The sequence below is a fragment of the Mastigoproctus giganteus genome, chromosome 3 (assembly GCF_048544385.1).
Source record: "Mastigoproctus giganteus isolate SK-2022 chromosome 3, ASM4854438v1, whole genome shotgun sequence".
Taxonomy (NCBI): domain Eukaryota; kingdom Metazoa; phylum Arthropoda; class Arachnida; order Uropygi; family Thelyphonidae; genus Mastigoproctus; species Mastigoproctus giganteus.
Genome location: NC_143577.1, coordinates 198,850,497 through 198,866,024, shown reverse-complemented (window position 1 = coordinate 198,866,024; position 15,528 = coordinate 198,850,497). Strand labels below are relative to the sequence as shown.

At 37.4% G+C, this 15,528-nt stretch overlaps 1 protein-coding gene across 2 annotated transcripts in view; it reads right to left on the bottom strand.

Moving 5' to 3' along the window:
• Nucleotides 1–15,528, bottom strand: part of LOC150088565 (alkaline phosphatase-like) — a 451,864-nt gene that overhangs the window by 195,317 nt on the left and 241,019 nt on the right. The gene's annotated exons all lie outside the window — the stretch shown is intronic.

Genomic DNA, 15,528 nt, shown 5'->3' with positions numbered 1-15,528 from the left:
AAAACCATGATACCCTCGCTGAGACCGATTAACTCAGCCACGTTGTAGAAAAAGGCCCATAAAAATTCCTCCCGTCCTTTAACAAGATTCGAACTCAGGTCTTTTCCCTGCTTCTGGGGAGGATGGTGATTTTGCCAACTATGCGACCGAGGAGGGCAAGAAGGAAGTATTGGCAATACTTTATGAAGGAGTCTTCATTTCATGGGAATGGAAGGTTTTATAATAAATACTTAAAATATTTACATAATCACATTGAGAAACTTTATCGTTTAAATTCCTCCCATCCCAATCAGCCAAGAATTACACTTTTAAGAATATTTTTCCAATAGAATTTTAGAAGTTGCCGAGCAGGAATTATTAAATCTTAGACTCAGAGTAAAACATTATACGCATCACATATTTTACGCATGTGCATTTTATATCACATTAATCACATCATCTACAATGCCTTATGGTAAAAGAAGTACTACTGTAAAACTCAGTGAAGGAGTGATGAAAACAAATAACCAAAATTTGTGTTGGGGTGGGACAAGCTTTAGAAAGACTTGGAAAACTCGTCTGGTGTGATGGTATTTAGTTCTGCTGTCACGGTCTTCTGAATCTCAAAAACACTATCAAATCGGCGTCATTTGGTCTCAGGATCAAACGGAAGCACCAACTCTAGTCCCCGGTAATAATGCTGTTTTTAAAACCAGGTTCACTATCAGCTATTTGAACAAAATCTTTGAGAGCGTTTAATCGTCTAAGTTTTTCCTTATCATGCAAACACTGTGGAACAAACTTCGCGTAAATTTCTTTTTCGGAAGTCTGTGGTAATTATGAACCTTATCGATTTCTTATTCACGTTGAACTCACCTGCTAGCATTCTCAGTTAATCGGCGGTCGCTGGCTAGTCAATTGCGTATTTTGTCCATAATTTGGGACTGAAAGTCGTTTTTGATTGTCCATTTCGAGGATAGTATGCCCACATCCCCTCTGCCCTCTTTAAAACGCTTAAACTGTCACGTGCTCGAGACAAATCCTCATCCTCACAAGCTGGTTGTAACATTCCGTATGTTTCAGCGGGACTTTTCCTCAACTTTACACAAAATTTGATGTTTTGATGTTAATCGGTTATGACTTTTTGTCTCTGACAGTGACAATTACTTTTTTTTTTTTTTTTGCTGCACTGTGTATGTCTTAACTGCCTATTTGGTTTTTATATCTTTTGTTTCCTAATCGTTCCATAAAATGCTTTCAGAAATTTATTTTTTTTTATTAAATACAAGTTTTGAAATCTTCAATCGCAATTAGTGCTATCCAAAAAATTGATTAATGAAATTTTTTAGGATTCGAATAACTGACTGAAAAAGGGGAGTTTTTTTTTTTTTTTTTTTTTTTTTTTTTTGAGGGAAATGCATACCTATTTAATTACTAACCACTTACCAAGGGTTGAGGCATTCATTTTTTTATAAACATTATATTCATTAATATTATAAATATTTATAATGAAAAGTGTGAAATTTTCCATTATGATGATATCTGATGACCGAAAAAGTTCTTGCGATTTTTATAAAATAAATTTTCTTGATAAAAATTAGATGGAGGCAATTGGAAATTGCTTCCACCTAATTTATCATTATCTGCCAATGTACTTCGAAAGTACAATTGACAATGAGTCAGTTCATGTTTTGAAAACCGGAAGGAAACGTTCGGTAAAATAGCAAAAAGTGAAGAAATGGCTTCTCTAATTACAGCTATTCGAGCATATTTACTTTATATAAACTGAACGCAAACGCTATACAAGCAGTCCATAATGTAGCAACGGCATTCAGTGAAGATACATGAGCATGGCATGAGTTCTCCATCTAGACCATTCCTAAGGATTCCCTCATATCTAGCCGGTGGGTCTCTATGATGATTATCAGAGACAACTTAGCCAGACGTATGTTGTGTGTCTGCCACACTTTAGCCAGGAATCTGCTAACACCTGTTTGGTATCTTCCTGGTTAGGAGGAGACATTTCGGGTATTTCTTTTATCTAGGTTGCTCTGTCAAGTCTATCCAATGGAATGGAAGGAGGGACAGTTCGAGAAAGTTGCATTTCACGCTGTGTACGTGTGTACTAGTTTTTTTTTTTTTTTTTGTAATTGCAATTTATTAGAAAGTCTTCTGCATCATTTGCATGTCTGTACTGATGTGGTTCAGGTATGCCCACATTCCCGAACCTAGGACCATGTTGTTCGTAGCCAGACAGGCATGCAGAAGATGTGTAAGGGTCAGAGCAGTACGGAAGTTATCTGCATGGAAGGGACTACGGAGGTGGGGAAGAGGATAAAATGAAGGGTTGTTGTTCTTCATATTGAAGATGGGTTATTTTGGTTTTACTGGTGCATCAACGACTAAGGAATAGTCGCTGATGCGCCAGTAAAGAACGAATAAGACGGCTGTGTCTTATGCACCAAGACCTGATAGTAAAAAGTATAAAAAATAAGGAATTTTTTAACCTAAAAAGAGAGGCTACCTCATTAAAAATATACAAGTATAAAAAAATTAGGAAACTCAAGTATATTGGATGGTTAAAATGGTGTCACGGGACTCGCACATAGGAAGGTCTTCTGCCCTCAGCAATAAAAACCGAATAAGACGGCTGTGTCCTATGCAAGAAAAACTTCCTTTTTGCGATTTATGCGCAGACTGGACTGTCATGTTTTGACTGCAGGCTTAATCTGATACATTTTTTTGGTAGTCTGCCCGGGTCATTGAGAATTTAACGTGTTAAATGTTATTTGCCTGTAGTCTGTACAGGGAATGACAGGCAAAGTTTATTTGTTTAACTTGTTGTTTTTATCAGCCAAATCGTTTCCGCTACTTCTAGTGTGGCTAGAGATACAGCAGAACGGATGTCAAATTCAAGTTCATTAGAATTCAAGTTGAGAGAATATATATAATCTGCGAAACTTGAAACATGGCTGAGAAATATACAGCGAATTGATCTCATTGCTGATAAAGCCTGTAACGCACTCAAAGAATCTGTTTATATAATACATCAGCGGTATTGACAAATTCTTCTGATACGAGGCAGGCTAACTCTGTAGTGTAGATGCATTCACAGAAAATCTGTTCGGACTTGTCTGGAAAGACAGCAGCTGATTTGGGTAGAAGAAATTGTTATCTTACACTCTAAGAGCCAGTGTCAGACTAAACTTTACGCCCCCAGAACGCTGAGGTCCGGCTTGTCTACACCATTAGCCGACAATCAAGCTTGGTGATAGTAGTCCCCTACCCTTCTCCAGGGTCAGGGAACCCAACTGGGTTAGTGTGACATAGCGAATGAACGCACAGCCTACAAATGGCTCAAATTTTCAGTCAGGTGCTGAACGTCGCCATTGATGACGGCGAAGTGAAGACCACTAGATTCAAGCCAGACATTTCAGGTGCTTGCAGAAAGATTCAGTATGGCTATGAAACCATTATTTTGCATTGGATCGACTAAGAAAGGTGTACAACTTGAGCAAATAGATTCCATATAAATTCATAGCCGAACAAACTCTAGAGACTATCAATCAATTTGCTTGTCGCTGCTTTCGCTTCTCAATAATGAGCCCTTTTTGGATCGGTTGCTGACGTGCGACGAAAAAAATTTCATATGTCAGCAACACGAAACGATCATAACATTGGTTATCATCTTGTCAACCTTACTGGACACATCAACGTCCACATTTCACCAACAGAAGATATTGCTGTGTCTGATGTAATACAGTTAGTATCGTTAGTTACTAACTTTAACCCTCCCAAACGATCACATTAATTTTATCCTTAAAATCCACACAACTTATATAATAAATTAAGACCTCCTTTGAGTGAAATACAAATCACCAAAGAGAGCGTAATGAAAGCAATCAACGATCTGCCCAATAAGGCCACTGTTGGACCAGACAAATTTCCAATGTTCATCCTTAAAATAAGTAGCCCATTTATAATAGATCTATTACTGCACATCTATCAGGAAATCATTAGGTCAGGAGCTTTCCCACAAGCCTGGAAAAATTACATTGTAACCCCAATACCAAAGATTAAACACCCAAAATTGGCTAAGGATTACAGACCAATTTCTGTCAGTTGCACCCTACAGAAGGTATTCGAAAAAGCACTGCTTCCCACCATCAATCAACACTGCTTCAGCCATAGACCACCACATTTGCACTCAGTTATTTCGGGTAGATCAACAATAACAAACTTACTGGAAACCCTTTTTCGCGTGCAGAAAGCACTAAATGAGAAAAAGCAAATCGATATTATTTTTTTGGATATCTCCGCAGCCTACGACAACGTCTCAATTCCAGCGCTCATTGCGATTTTAAAGAATTATTTTAATGTAAGAGGAAATCTGTTAACTATAATAACCAGCCTGCTAGAACATAGAAAACTTATTGTTAAGCACCAAAAGCTACAATCTTGCTTTACCATCTCGCGAGGAGTGCCACAAGGGGGAGTTCTTTCGGCTACTCTCTTCGCGGCCGCCCTGGAGCCGTTTCTTGCACGGTACTACAATTTTATAACATATGCTGATGATGTAAAATTCTTCATCACTTCCAAAGACCATGAATCAGCAGAAGGTATTTGTCAGATGGCAAATAGCACAATCAGAGAATTTGAGAGCTACCTGGATTGCATCGGGCTCCGTATTAATGCGCAGAAGTCTGCCCAAATGACCATAACTTGCAAGCAGAATAAAAATGACATCTCGATCTCTGTGAACGGGTCTAATGTGGAAAAAGTGCACTCTCACCTGGACCTGGGTCTTAAGTGGGATGACAGACTCACCTTTGCTCAACACTTCGCCCATATGAAGACAAAAATATTCGCCGCTTTATGGGCTACCAGACAGGAACTGGTAGGAATTAGGGATCCTCAGCTAGCGACCAAGTACATTTTAATGTGTGTCCTGCCAATTGCAATGTATGCCTCGCAAATCTGGTCATCAGCTCCAGATTCACATTATAAGTCCGTCCTTGGGATCGAGTACTGGTTCTTGCGATGGCTTAACAGAGTGGCTGGCCACCCTCTACTCAAACCTTAACATCACACCCTGGATGCAGCGGACAATTAACAGGAACATACACACTCTCGCACAAATGCTCACAGGCAGAGTGGATGCTCCAGTCCTGGATAATATTCTAGTCAAACCGCGTGCCACTGCTAGACGTTGCGGAGAAGTAAATAATCCACTGCGTTCAGTCCTGAACAATCTTAGTAGCCTGCAAAGATTCTTCCCATCAAATGCAGCGAAAATATTTAACTCACTACACATAGATGCCGAAAAACTGTGTGAGGATGCAACATACCGGAAAGAGATCTTCCAGGATTCGTATAGACTTACCAAAATATGAATCGGCTGCAAAGTACCAAAGAATTTAGAGTAAAAGAGAAACTTTCTGCTTTAAGAACAATAATAATTTGTTGACTGTAAAAATATACCTTCTGTAACAGTTATGTTAATATGTATGTTATAGATGGAATTATTAGTGAATTGTAAATATATCAGTTGTATAATGTATGTACAGAATCATCAATGTGTAAATACTGTATATATTAAACATAAAATGTGTATATAATATTTCGGGACGAGACTACGTGTTCAGTATATGTAACCCACTGCACGTAGTATCTCGTACCCTGATATGTACTTAGCACCCTCCTGGCACTTTGCCGTCCCGGGGTGGTTTCCTTATGGAAATAAACGGATAATAATAATAATAATAATCTTAAATAATATAGAGATAGCTAACTTAATCTGACTAGACTGAATTCGCCTCAACCTCGATAAAACAGTAATATATACTCACTAAACAAAGCTGTCTTTAATGTATAAATTTTAAATTATGAAACAACATGAAAAGTAAACAGTTTTTCAATATACAATATTATCCAAAAGATGTTTTCAATAAGATAGTACTAGATTGCTACAAACTAAACACAAAAACTGCGTGAGTCTTCAAATCTATGCTGCTAGGATCACGCAACCAACAGAAACTTTTTTTACAGCGCCATCTATACCACTCGTGTTGATAAACAATACAAAAGTGTGGAAACTCATTGGGATGTTCTACTTCACAACCTCGCTGTTCCGAAATATCATTTTTTAACAAAAAGTATCTTATCCACTCTCGCTGGGGAATAAAGGGAAAAAAAGTTCTTCCACCTATCTACGAAAAAAAAAAAAAAAAAAAAAATCGTTTACGAGAAAGTGCTTAAGGAAGACGTCTCAACTTGAGTTTAGATTGAAGGGATTTAAATTCTGATTCTTTTGTATGGCCTACGACTGATATCTCAAGTTTCCGTCTATTTCCACGTTAAAGATAAGAAATTTCTAAGTCCCGTGCCGTAAAGGAGAGACGCTACGGCAAACTGCCTCTGCCTTCATCGTGTATGGATATCAAACCATTACGGAGTATGTGGCTGCAGCAATGACGTCTCTTTGCTAGAGGAAAATTGAAAGTATGTATGAGAGTATTTTAAAATAAACATAGCTGCTCACCCCGTCCCCCCTCCCCCTTCAATCGATCGTGGTGTTTTTCAATAAATCCTACTACCGCTTTTGTGTGATAGGCGACTCGGTCGAACCTTTAGTATATTTTGTACGAGAAGGACCTTCAAAATGAAGTCCATTCTCTCTCTCTCTCTCTCTCTCTCTCTCTCTCTCTTTTTTCGTTTGGTTCGTTCTAACGCGAGCAGCAGTGCGACTTCAATAATGTAGATAGTTCCATTGTTAGCTCAGCCTTATCTGAACATGTCTTCAAGCGCAACTTGTTTAGTTAGCAAAGACAGGAAATTAAAGGAAGGAAGAAACTGGGCGTTCGGATGGTAGGAAGCATGAACATACAAAAACAAATGCTGTCATGTCGTGAAATGCTAACAGACTATCCGTTGTTAATAAATTAATTAGACGAGTCAATTGTGGCTAACGGATGCGCCATCTGGTGGGGCTCAGTAGACGCTTACATTACTTTCTTATTACGGGAATAATGTGCGTATTTAAGTTAAGTTTAAGTTGCTTAAAATATCTTCTTTACTAATAACGTTATTTATATGATGGTTACCCAAATTTAATCTACTATTTATTTCTATAATATCACTGTAATCTTCCTACTCGTGTTCTCAATCTTTTTGGTCTACTATTTGCATAAGCCTAATCGGTGTTCCTCGTGATACGCTTTATTTAAGGTTAACTGAAAAACATTCAAGGTTGTATAAGATGTTGATTGAAATATAAACATCTCAATATATACTTAATAAAAAGGTATTTTGGCAATGTTTGGGGATTCTAGTTAAACCGGTTTTCAGGCCTAATAAAGTGCTTGCAAAGCGACTAAGGTGTAAAAACTCCCTTATTGCAATCGGATCAAACCCTGTAGAGCATTCGACATTCTATCTGTTGAAATTCCTTTCGGAGGAGTTCCGTTCCTGTCAGACTCCGATTCACTTCAGGAATGTGAATTGGTCTTTCATTAATCACATTCCCAGCTTTCTTTCAAGGCTTTTCATGAAAAGCTGAGAATATGGTTAATCGATGATGTCATTAATTTCACTGACACCTTATTTCAAACCATCCTTCCTATCAGTCATGTTTTAATCCCATCCTCTACACATCGCAAGTCTATCTTTCCTTCCTGGTACATAAAGGAGACCATCTTTAAAACTGAATTCAAAGAACACTCTTACGATGCTAAGAAGGTCAACATGACGACTCCATAATTTTGTCTTCTCAGATATGAAATGGAACAAGTTATCAGTTCTGTCTACAGCCGTCACCTTATGCAGAGCAGCTTAATTAGAAATTACACGACCCATCTGGACTTACATTGAAATACACAAGTAAATCCACTTAACTGGATTACGCCCAAGATTTTGAAAGCCACCTCTATTCCATTCAGAACAATAACACTAATGCCATTCAATGTTCATATGAACTCATCCCAATCAAAGATGGTGTTCTTCATCTGCCGCAAATCAGGGTGGATGACATACTAGAGTACTCGCAGACCACGTCTTTAGAACTATCAAAAATTACTGTTCCTCAGCCCTGAACTCCTCCCTATTACTTTCTAGAGAAGACTTGAAACGACTTCTATAGGCTCATGAGTATCTTCAAATTGCCCCCGCGTAAAGGTATTTATTCATAACACTTCAAACAGATCAAGATCATTCCTATATTAAAAAAAGTGGTGAAAAAAACTACAAGATAATCTCTTCCAAAACAGCATTCTACAATCTTCGATCCCACGCCAAGGAGATTTATACAGTCATTTCTCATATTACCTTTAACCGTTTAAGTATAAGAAATAGCAAAATACCTTCCCAACAGGTAGGTCTGTACCATCGATTTCATCCACTACATTTCTAACAATTCAGTCACAATTTTTCTCACGTAAGGCTTCGCATTACTGTGAAGAACGAAGCGCCAGATTATATCTGTGCACTGGCTGTTTGTATGACATCACACATGTAGTGTACGGGTCTTATTTTAGCAACATTAAACAAAATCCGAGGGAGCTAGATCTGAAGAATAAGGTACTAGAACAATTATTATTGATCAGAAATTTTTGCACGGTGTGAGTGGATGCTTTTGTTCATTTGGTTTGTATGGAGCAATACTCAATCAACAGGGCAGTATCTTCTTCCTAGATTCCTGGAGACACTTTAGGACCCATTTGTAAAAGCGCTAATTAACATTTTTATCGTGTGTAACTCTTTGTTCTTTGAAATCGATCACCTGGTAAAATACGGAAATCGTAACCGGAATTCAGCATTATCTTACTAAGTGAGTGAAGTAACATGGAAACAATCTAGATAAACGAGATTGCTGCCAAAATACCCAGAATGATATACCCCACCACCATCTGGCGGCAGAATTTCATATCAACACTCATTTCCAAAGCAAGAGGAGTGTAGAAACTTTTGGGCAGCACTGTATATTTATACAGGCAATCTGCAACACGGAAGTTTCATATATGGACTATAAGCAACAATAATCACTGTTATTTCCAATTTCTAGCCCTGTATTTGCATTCCATTAGGTGAAACAGCGGGCACTTAAACTAACACAGAATGAATATATCTGTATAAAATTCCCCAAGGCAGCTTGTGGAGACAAATGGAAGCAGTGTGGCGATGAGATCTTATTACTCAATGCCACGAGATAAATGTGGGATTGGATGTTACGTGCCTATGGAATAATCTCATGGAAGCTAACCTTCGGACATCTTTCAAATAGGCAGTGCCATACTACCTTTTCAAAATCATTCTAATTTATTGAAATGCGTGCCATGACCCTCGAGCTAAGAGCAGAATTGTCCATTGTTACAAGTAATTGTGTGATAATTAGCATTCATAACGCCCAAATAGCAACAAGCACATTAAGTGCACCATTAGAGGGCGCTAGGATAGCGTGTCTCTTTCTCTTCTAGTTGATGGAATTGCCCTCAGGATCACAGTTTACTGTTTCGTTAGTCGGGAAATAAATCAAAAGTGCCAAAACAATTCAATTAAACAAATCAAATGCCATGGAAAAATTCGACCAGATAAGCCAAAAACATCGCCAAGTCACAATAAATTAACACAATTACCTGGTGCGTTGATTTCATTAGACTGCAAAATTTCAATTATCCTCCATTTAAAATGCAAATTAGAAAAACAAATACGAGTATAAGACATTTGGAGAATGTGCAAATTTCAACAGAAGTAATTTAAACCAAAGTATTTTATTCCATTCACATTTCCCAATGCAGGAAAACGTAGCAAAAACACGCCAAGTGTCATATGATATTCGTTTTCTAAGAGAGAGAAAATTCCTACTTTGATTACTTGTTCCTGTGAAATATAACATTGAATTACGCTTTTCCATTGCAAATGCCCCATCCAATTTCCTGTCTCCACTTTTATCTTTTCTCTTCTGTCGCTTGTTCACGCTTATGTATACAAGGTTCCAAATGTGTATGCACGTGTTTGCCATGCGATAATAACAGCGGACATTTACAATGCAGAGAGACTCTTGCTGTGACAATTAGAACATTTCTAACAACGTCACACTATCATCCTTACATGAAAAGAATCGCAGTGAATCACTGATTTCAGAAATTAGAAAAATAAATAAGCTTTAGTTTCTCGCAACTATCTATAAAGACTAAGAATATGATAATATGCCATTGTGCTCTCGCTTTGTTTACACTAGATTACCTTCTTATAATCTTACTGGAGGAAAATTGTTTGCTTATTTTCGGTTGAACCTGTAGATTCCTTGCTTGTTTTCTGTTTACTAAAAGAGACTATCGTTTAGAATCTAACGCAGCTAAGGTGATGAGGCGTCAGGATATTACATTTGTAAACTGAGTTCTGTAGTCAGTCTGTTTGCGGAACGAAAACTGGAGTTTCCGGAAGGAAAGATGTTTCTGTTAGGTTTAGGGTTTACTGGCATATGGGCAGCCAAGATTAAATTACGCCTACTTTACGTATTTTCGTGGATTCGTTCTTTAACTTGGTACACGATGTATATTAAAAATAGCCAGACAACCAACTGAGCTTCGTATAATTAAATAAATCAGTCAAATTTTTGTATAGAGATAAAAATGATCCAATGATTGTGGTCAAGCAATTTTTAGATCTTTGATTTTTAGGACATTTAAGTCCTCATAGCCCCCGTAAAATGACATTCATGTCCTCACCTTTGGTGGGGACCTAATCAATTTGTATAAGGCTATGAGGGGGATCAATAAAATAAACAATCAATGTTTATTTGGACAGTCGAGAACGAGGGGCTACAAATGTAAAATCTTATGAAGCTTTTTGTAGAATTACACAAATAAATTACTTGCCAGGATCGCTGAGGTGACGAGTTCGGTAAAATTCAATGCGGAGTTGGATGGTAACTTTTGGTGATGAGAAAGTTATGAGTGAGCGGATATTTTATTTATTTATTATTATTATTATTTTTTTATGGTAGATGCACAAAAATTCCACTTTCCTGTATAATTTAACCATTCTAACAGTATATTCGAAATGAGAGTATTCTCCAAGAGATTATCATACTATCTTCGAGAGATTATCCTTGAGAATAATGCACCGTTACCTAGCCGAGATGATTTTGTTAAAAGAGGGCAGAAACACAGGCAGCTGGATTCTGTTATACAGTAAACTCTTTAAAAACAAGCACCATCGGGGATTGAGAGGTATACCTAGTAATCGAGCAGTTTTAGAAGAGTACATGTTATTAAATATTAAGCACAAACAATTAACTTAAATCTGATTCCTATCTTGTCCTTTCTCCTTTTTGCAGACAGCTAGATTTAAATTGTATAGGTAACGATCTTAATCCTCACAGAACAAATTTGTCTTTGTAATGAGTTGCCCTACTTTCAACGGACAGCACTAGCTATATTACAACTTCGATAACATTTCGTATATCTAATGAGGGACCAGTTAGTCCTAATACTTGCCGTCATGGCAGTCTCAGCTTTTAAACAAATAGCCAATTAACTTTTCGGAGAGACCATCTGTTTGGCTGTGAAAATTAAGATCATTAAATCCTGCTGGATGCAAAATTAAAGGACAAGCATCCTATAAAGAAAGAAATGTCAGCCCTCTTTTGCATAAATTCTTAAAGACAAATGCGATAATTAATAAGAGTCCGGATTGCATTATTTATTTATATTTTTTTTTTGTAAAATGTCGTTGAAGTGAAAATGATGTGTCTAATTTGTTGGAATCGGTTTCATTTATGAAAAATATCCAACCCTGAGTGCCACTACTCCAAGCACTAGGACAACGAAGGTTAGAGGAGATAATCTTTATAGCGTATGAGGCAAGTGTACCTAGACCAACTTACCCTTCACGGCTACAGGGTGTGGGGATTTAAGACAATGTGTTTTCCCAAGTAGCGTTGAAAAAAAAAAAAAAAATCAAAATGCTCAAATTGAGAGCATGTTTCAATATTATCGAAGTTATCCGACAGTATTAAAAACAAAATGATCATAGAATAAAATCATTATTACAGAATAGTGAATAAAATCATTATATTTAATATTAAATAAAATTATAATTACTGATATATTAAGTGCAATTATACTGCAATGCGATTAGCAACTTATGACAAATATGGCTGGCGATACAAGTGAGTTTTACATAGTCCGAAACATGTTTTTCCTGCCTGTGAAGTACACAAAATCATCCAGAACAGAATATGAATGGCGAATTACTCTGCTATTCTGTCATTCTTCATGGGGCCTTCCTCATTTATATCGTGTGGAATGCAGCTTCTGCTACATCCAGAATGTCTAAGTAATGAAACTGCTAATTAATTTCTTAAATAGTTGGAGTGAGTAGAGGGAGGTACCAGAAGTGGTCCTCGAATTCGTTCTTGTTACGAACTTGTAGATTGTTGCACTTTAAGTGGATTTAGCCACGCTGACTTGCTCCATGCGTGTGGAAATTAAGTTATCGTCAAGAGCAGACAAAATGAAATATAATCATCATTAGTTTAGTAAAACTCTATCACGCGTACCATTGAAAGAGCCCAAAACCGAACCCTTTCCCCACTGTCTGGGCATAAGGGAATCCCTATTGCTTACAAGAAAATAACTGAGCAGAAAGATAGCTGCAAATTCTATCGTAGAAATTAATCATGACAAAGTGCAGATTTGCATATAGTAAATCTTTCATCTACATAATTACAAGTGTTTCTAATTAGGTTCTTAGATATCCCAAATGAGTATTGTGGGAGGTAGGCGTAAAACGGCTTCTGGGCTAAAGGCAACCTTTTCTGTACCTTTTGTTATCAGGCTCGTTAGTTATTTGAGAGTAGCACAATTAATTTTGCGATAAACTATACTAGCTGTCGGTTGAATCTTTTCTACGGTCATCTTAATGGGTTTTTGAAAGGATCAGATGGTTCAAAGTTGTGTTTAGAAAAAATCAGCAAAATACATGAAATGGCTGTACGTCATGTCTGTAGATTGCGTGTCTTCTGTTTTCCGTAATGAATATCAAAAATTCACACTTTCTGGGAGAAAAACCATGCAACTGCAACCTTTTTTCACACGATGTGGAGGATAGCGATTTTAGAAGGCGAATTAGTCAGACACATCAGGTGACAAACGTTTTCTTTTAGTATTATACAGCATATTACTAATATAAGCAGGCCTCAACAAATATTTTTAAGATGTAGGTACTCGCCTGCGAAAAGTTAGTCCGGGGGGGGGGGGCTTCTAAAAGAGGTCTTCTGCAACAACCATAACCAAGGAAAAACTCTTCCCTGCATGCTGAAACTCGGTCACTAAAAGCACGTGCACTAATTCACACTCGGCTAATTCTGTATTTCTTTACGCAATTAACTTTTATCTATTAATTAAATTAATCATTACTAATTTATTGAAGTAACACAAATTGACAAAAAATAAGAGATGATAAATTACTGAGTCATCACTCTGAATTAGGAACACTTGACTTACGTCCACTGTGCATGATAACAGAAAATAGCGTTTTCACGAATGTTTAATTTTTATTCTGATGAAATGAAAATTTCTACTGTGTTGTCGAAAGTCATGCCTATCCTTGAAAAAATACGGAGCACAGCGATCCTAAAACTAAGAACCCGCAGTTAAATTTCGCAACCCCTAGACCGCCCTATAAAATATTAATCACTAGACGCCGGATTTCGCAGTTGACAATGACGACTGGATTTGTCGAACATAAGTATTACTGTACTTCATCCTGCTTTAAGAACAAGCAAAATTAAACAAGCCGTCAGTAGCTTAATCGAATAATTTCACAAATATTCTTTAAAGGATTTAACTCTTCATTCTCTCAACAACACCCTAACAGCTTCCGCACTTTTGGGTGTCAGTGGCCCGCGTGGGTAACATAGTGGTTATAATCACCGTTCCCCTCTTACGGAGTGGAAAGAGCCTGAGTTTGAATCCTGCTAATGATGCGAGGAATTTATGTTTGTGTTTGTGGCCGAGATAATCGGTTTCAGGCGAGGGTTCCTTTTTTTCTTCTTTCGGAAACTTGGGTTTTACGTCCAGCGAACACAGCCAATTACAGACACAATATACTGATTCCTCATAGCCTCAGCTGCTTTGGCTCTTAAACACATAACTAACCTTATGTGTCAGAGATTTCGTTTTAAAACTCTGGTCGATAAAAGTCGCTCATGGTGAAACATTTTTTTGGTCAAAGGCGGCAACAATTAGCACGCCTCTAGCAGTGAAATATATATTGAAGGCTTAAGCGTCTTGTTTGATTGTCAGTCACTTAGGAGTAGACGTTTTAATGGATTCACTTTCTGGAAATGCCTACCTGGTTTTTATTCCGCCTTCTTGCTATTTGGAGAAAGTGCATTGCATCCCACCCCCACGCAATAACCGAGAAAAACCTTTTAATGAAAAGGATCCCTTTTCCTTTGATGAAAAAGACCATAAGCCAAATTAAACAAACCTATATGATTATGAGTCATTTGAACCAAATTCTAACAAGTTTTTGGGTCAAACTGAAAATCTTCCAATGTTTAAATTTATATTTCCGTTCATTGTGTAACGCCCAAAACCTCAATAATCCGCCTTACCCACATGTAAATAACTGCAATACTAATATAATAAAAAAAAAAACTCTGTATACGCAAGAAACTTCAGATTCCAGAGCAAGCTTTTGATAGTCAAGTGAACTTTTAATAGATAATTAACGTGTAAAAGGTTTCGTTGAAGAGAGTATAGTCATACCTGTTATGTGTGAGAACAGGGTAGCGCAAATTAAGCGATAACTTGCAGCTTGATGAACTTCTAGGGGTGCTAGTAAAGTTCTTCGTGAACTACAAACAGTAAAATCCTTTACTTTGAAGAAGAAAAAAAAGCAAAGATAATTAAAAGGCAATGACTACCGCATGATGAATTATTTCTGTCTCCTCTCTCCCACTGATTTCAATTTGCTATCATTAGCAAAAATCTATTGTGTACGTAGAAAATGGCAACGCTCCTTGCACTTTTATTGTCACAGAAATAAACTAGAGAACTGGAAAAACTTTGGTAAAAGTCAGCCTGAAGAGCAGCACCGGATTATCAAATCCAGTAGACAACCAAACTCTTCGGAATTGGCAAGCAGTCCATTAAGAACACCGGTGAAATATTCCTCAGGAATCTGCACTGTCATTTTACTTACTCAGATGATATCGTGTCTTTCGGTTTTCTTAGAAATGCATGGGGCAAGGACAGCCGTCCCCGGTCAGAAAGAAAGGTGGCGGAAGGGAGAAGAAGAAGAAACTCATTCCCTGGATTTGGGCAACATTACTTCATACAGTATTCTTTAGAGCAGAGGCCGAGACTCAATAGATTCTGTTACAACTGGCTGCCACATTCCTGACCTCAATGAGGATCACTTAGTACTACTTGTCTTTTGTGTGTGTGTGAGCTATCAAGTTAAACTTATCTATGAGAACACCTGAGCTACAGACAAGATCTCATAAACCTAATAACTGCTACTCTTACATGTTTTTATATA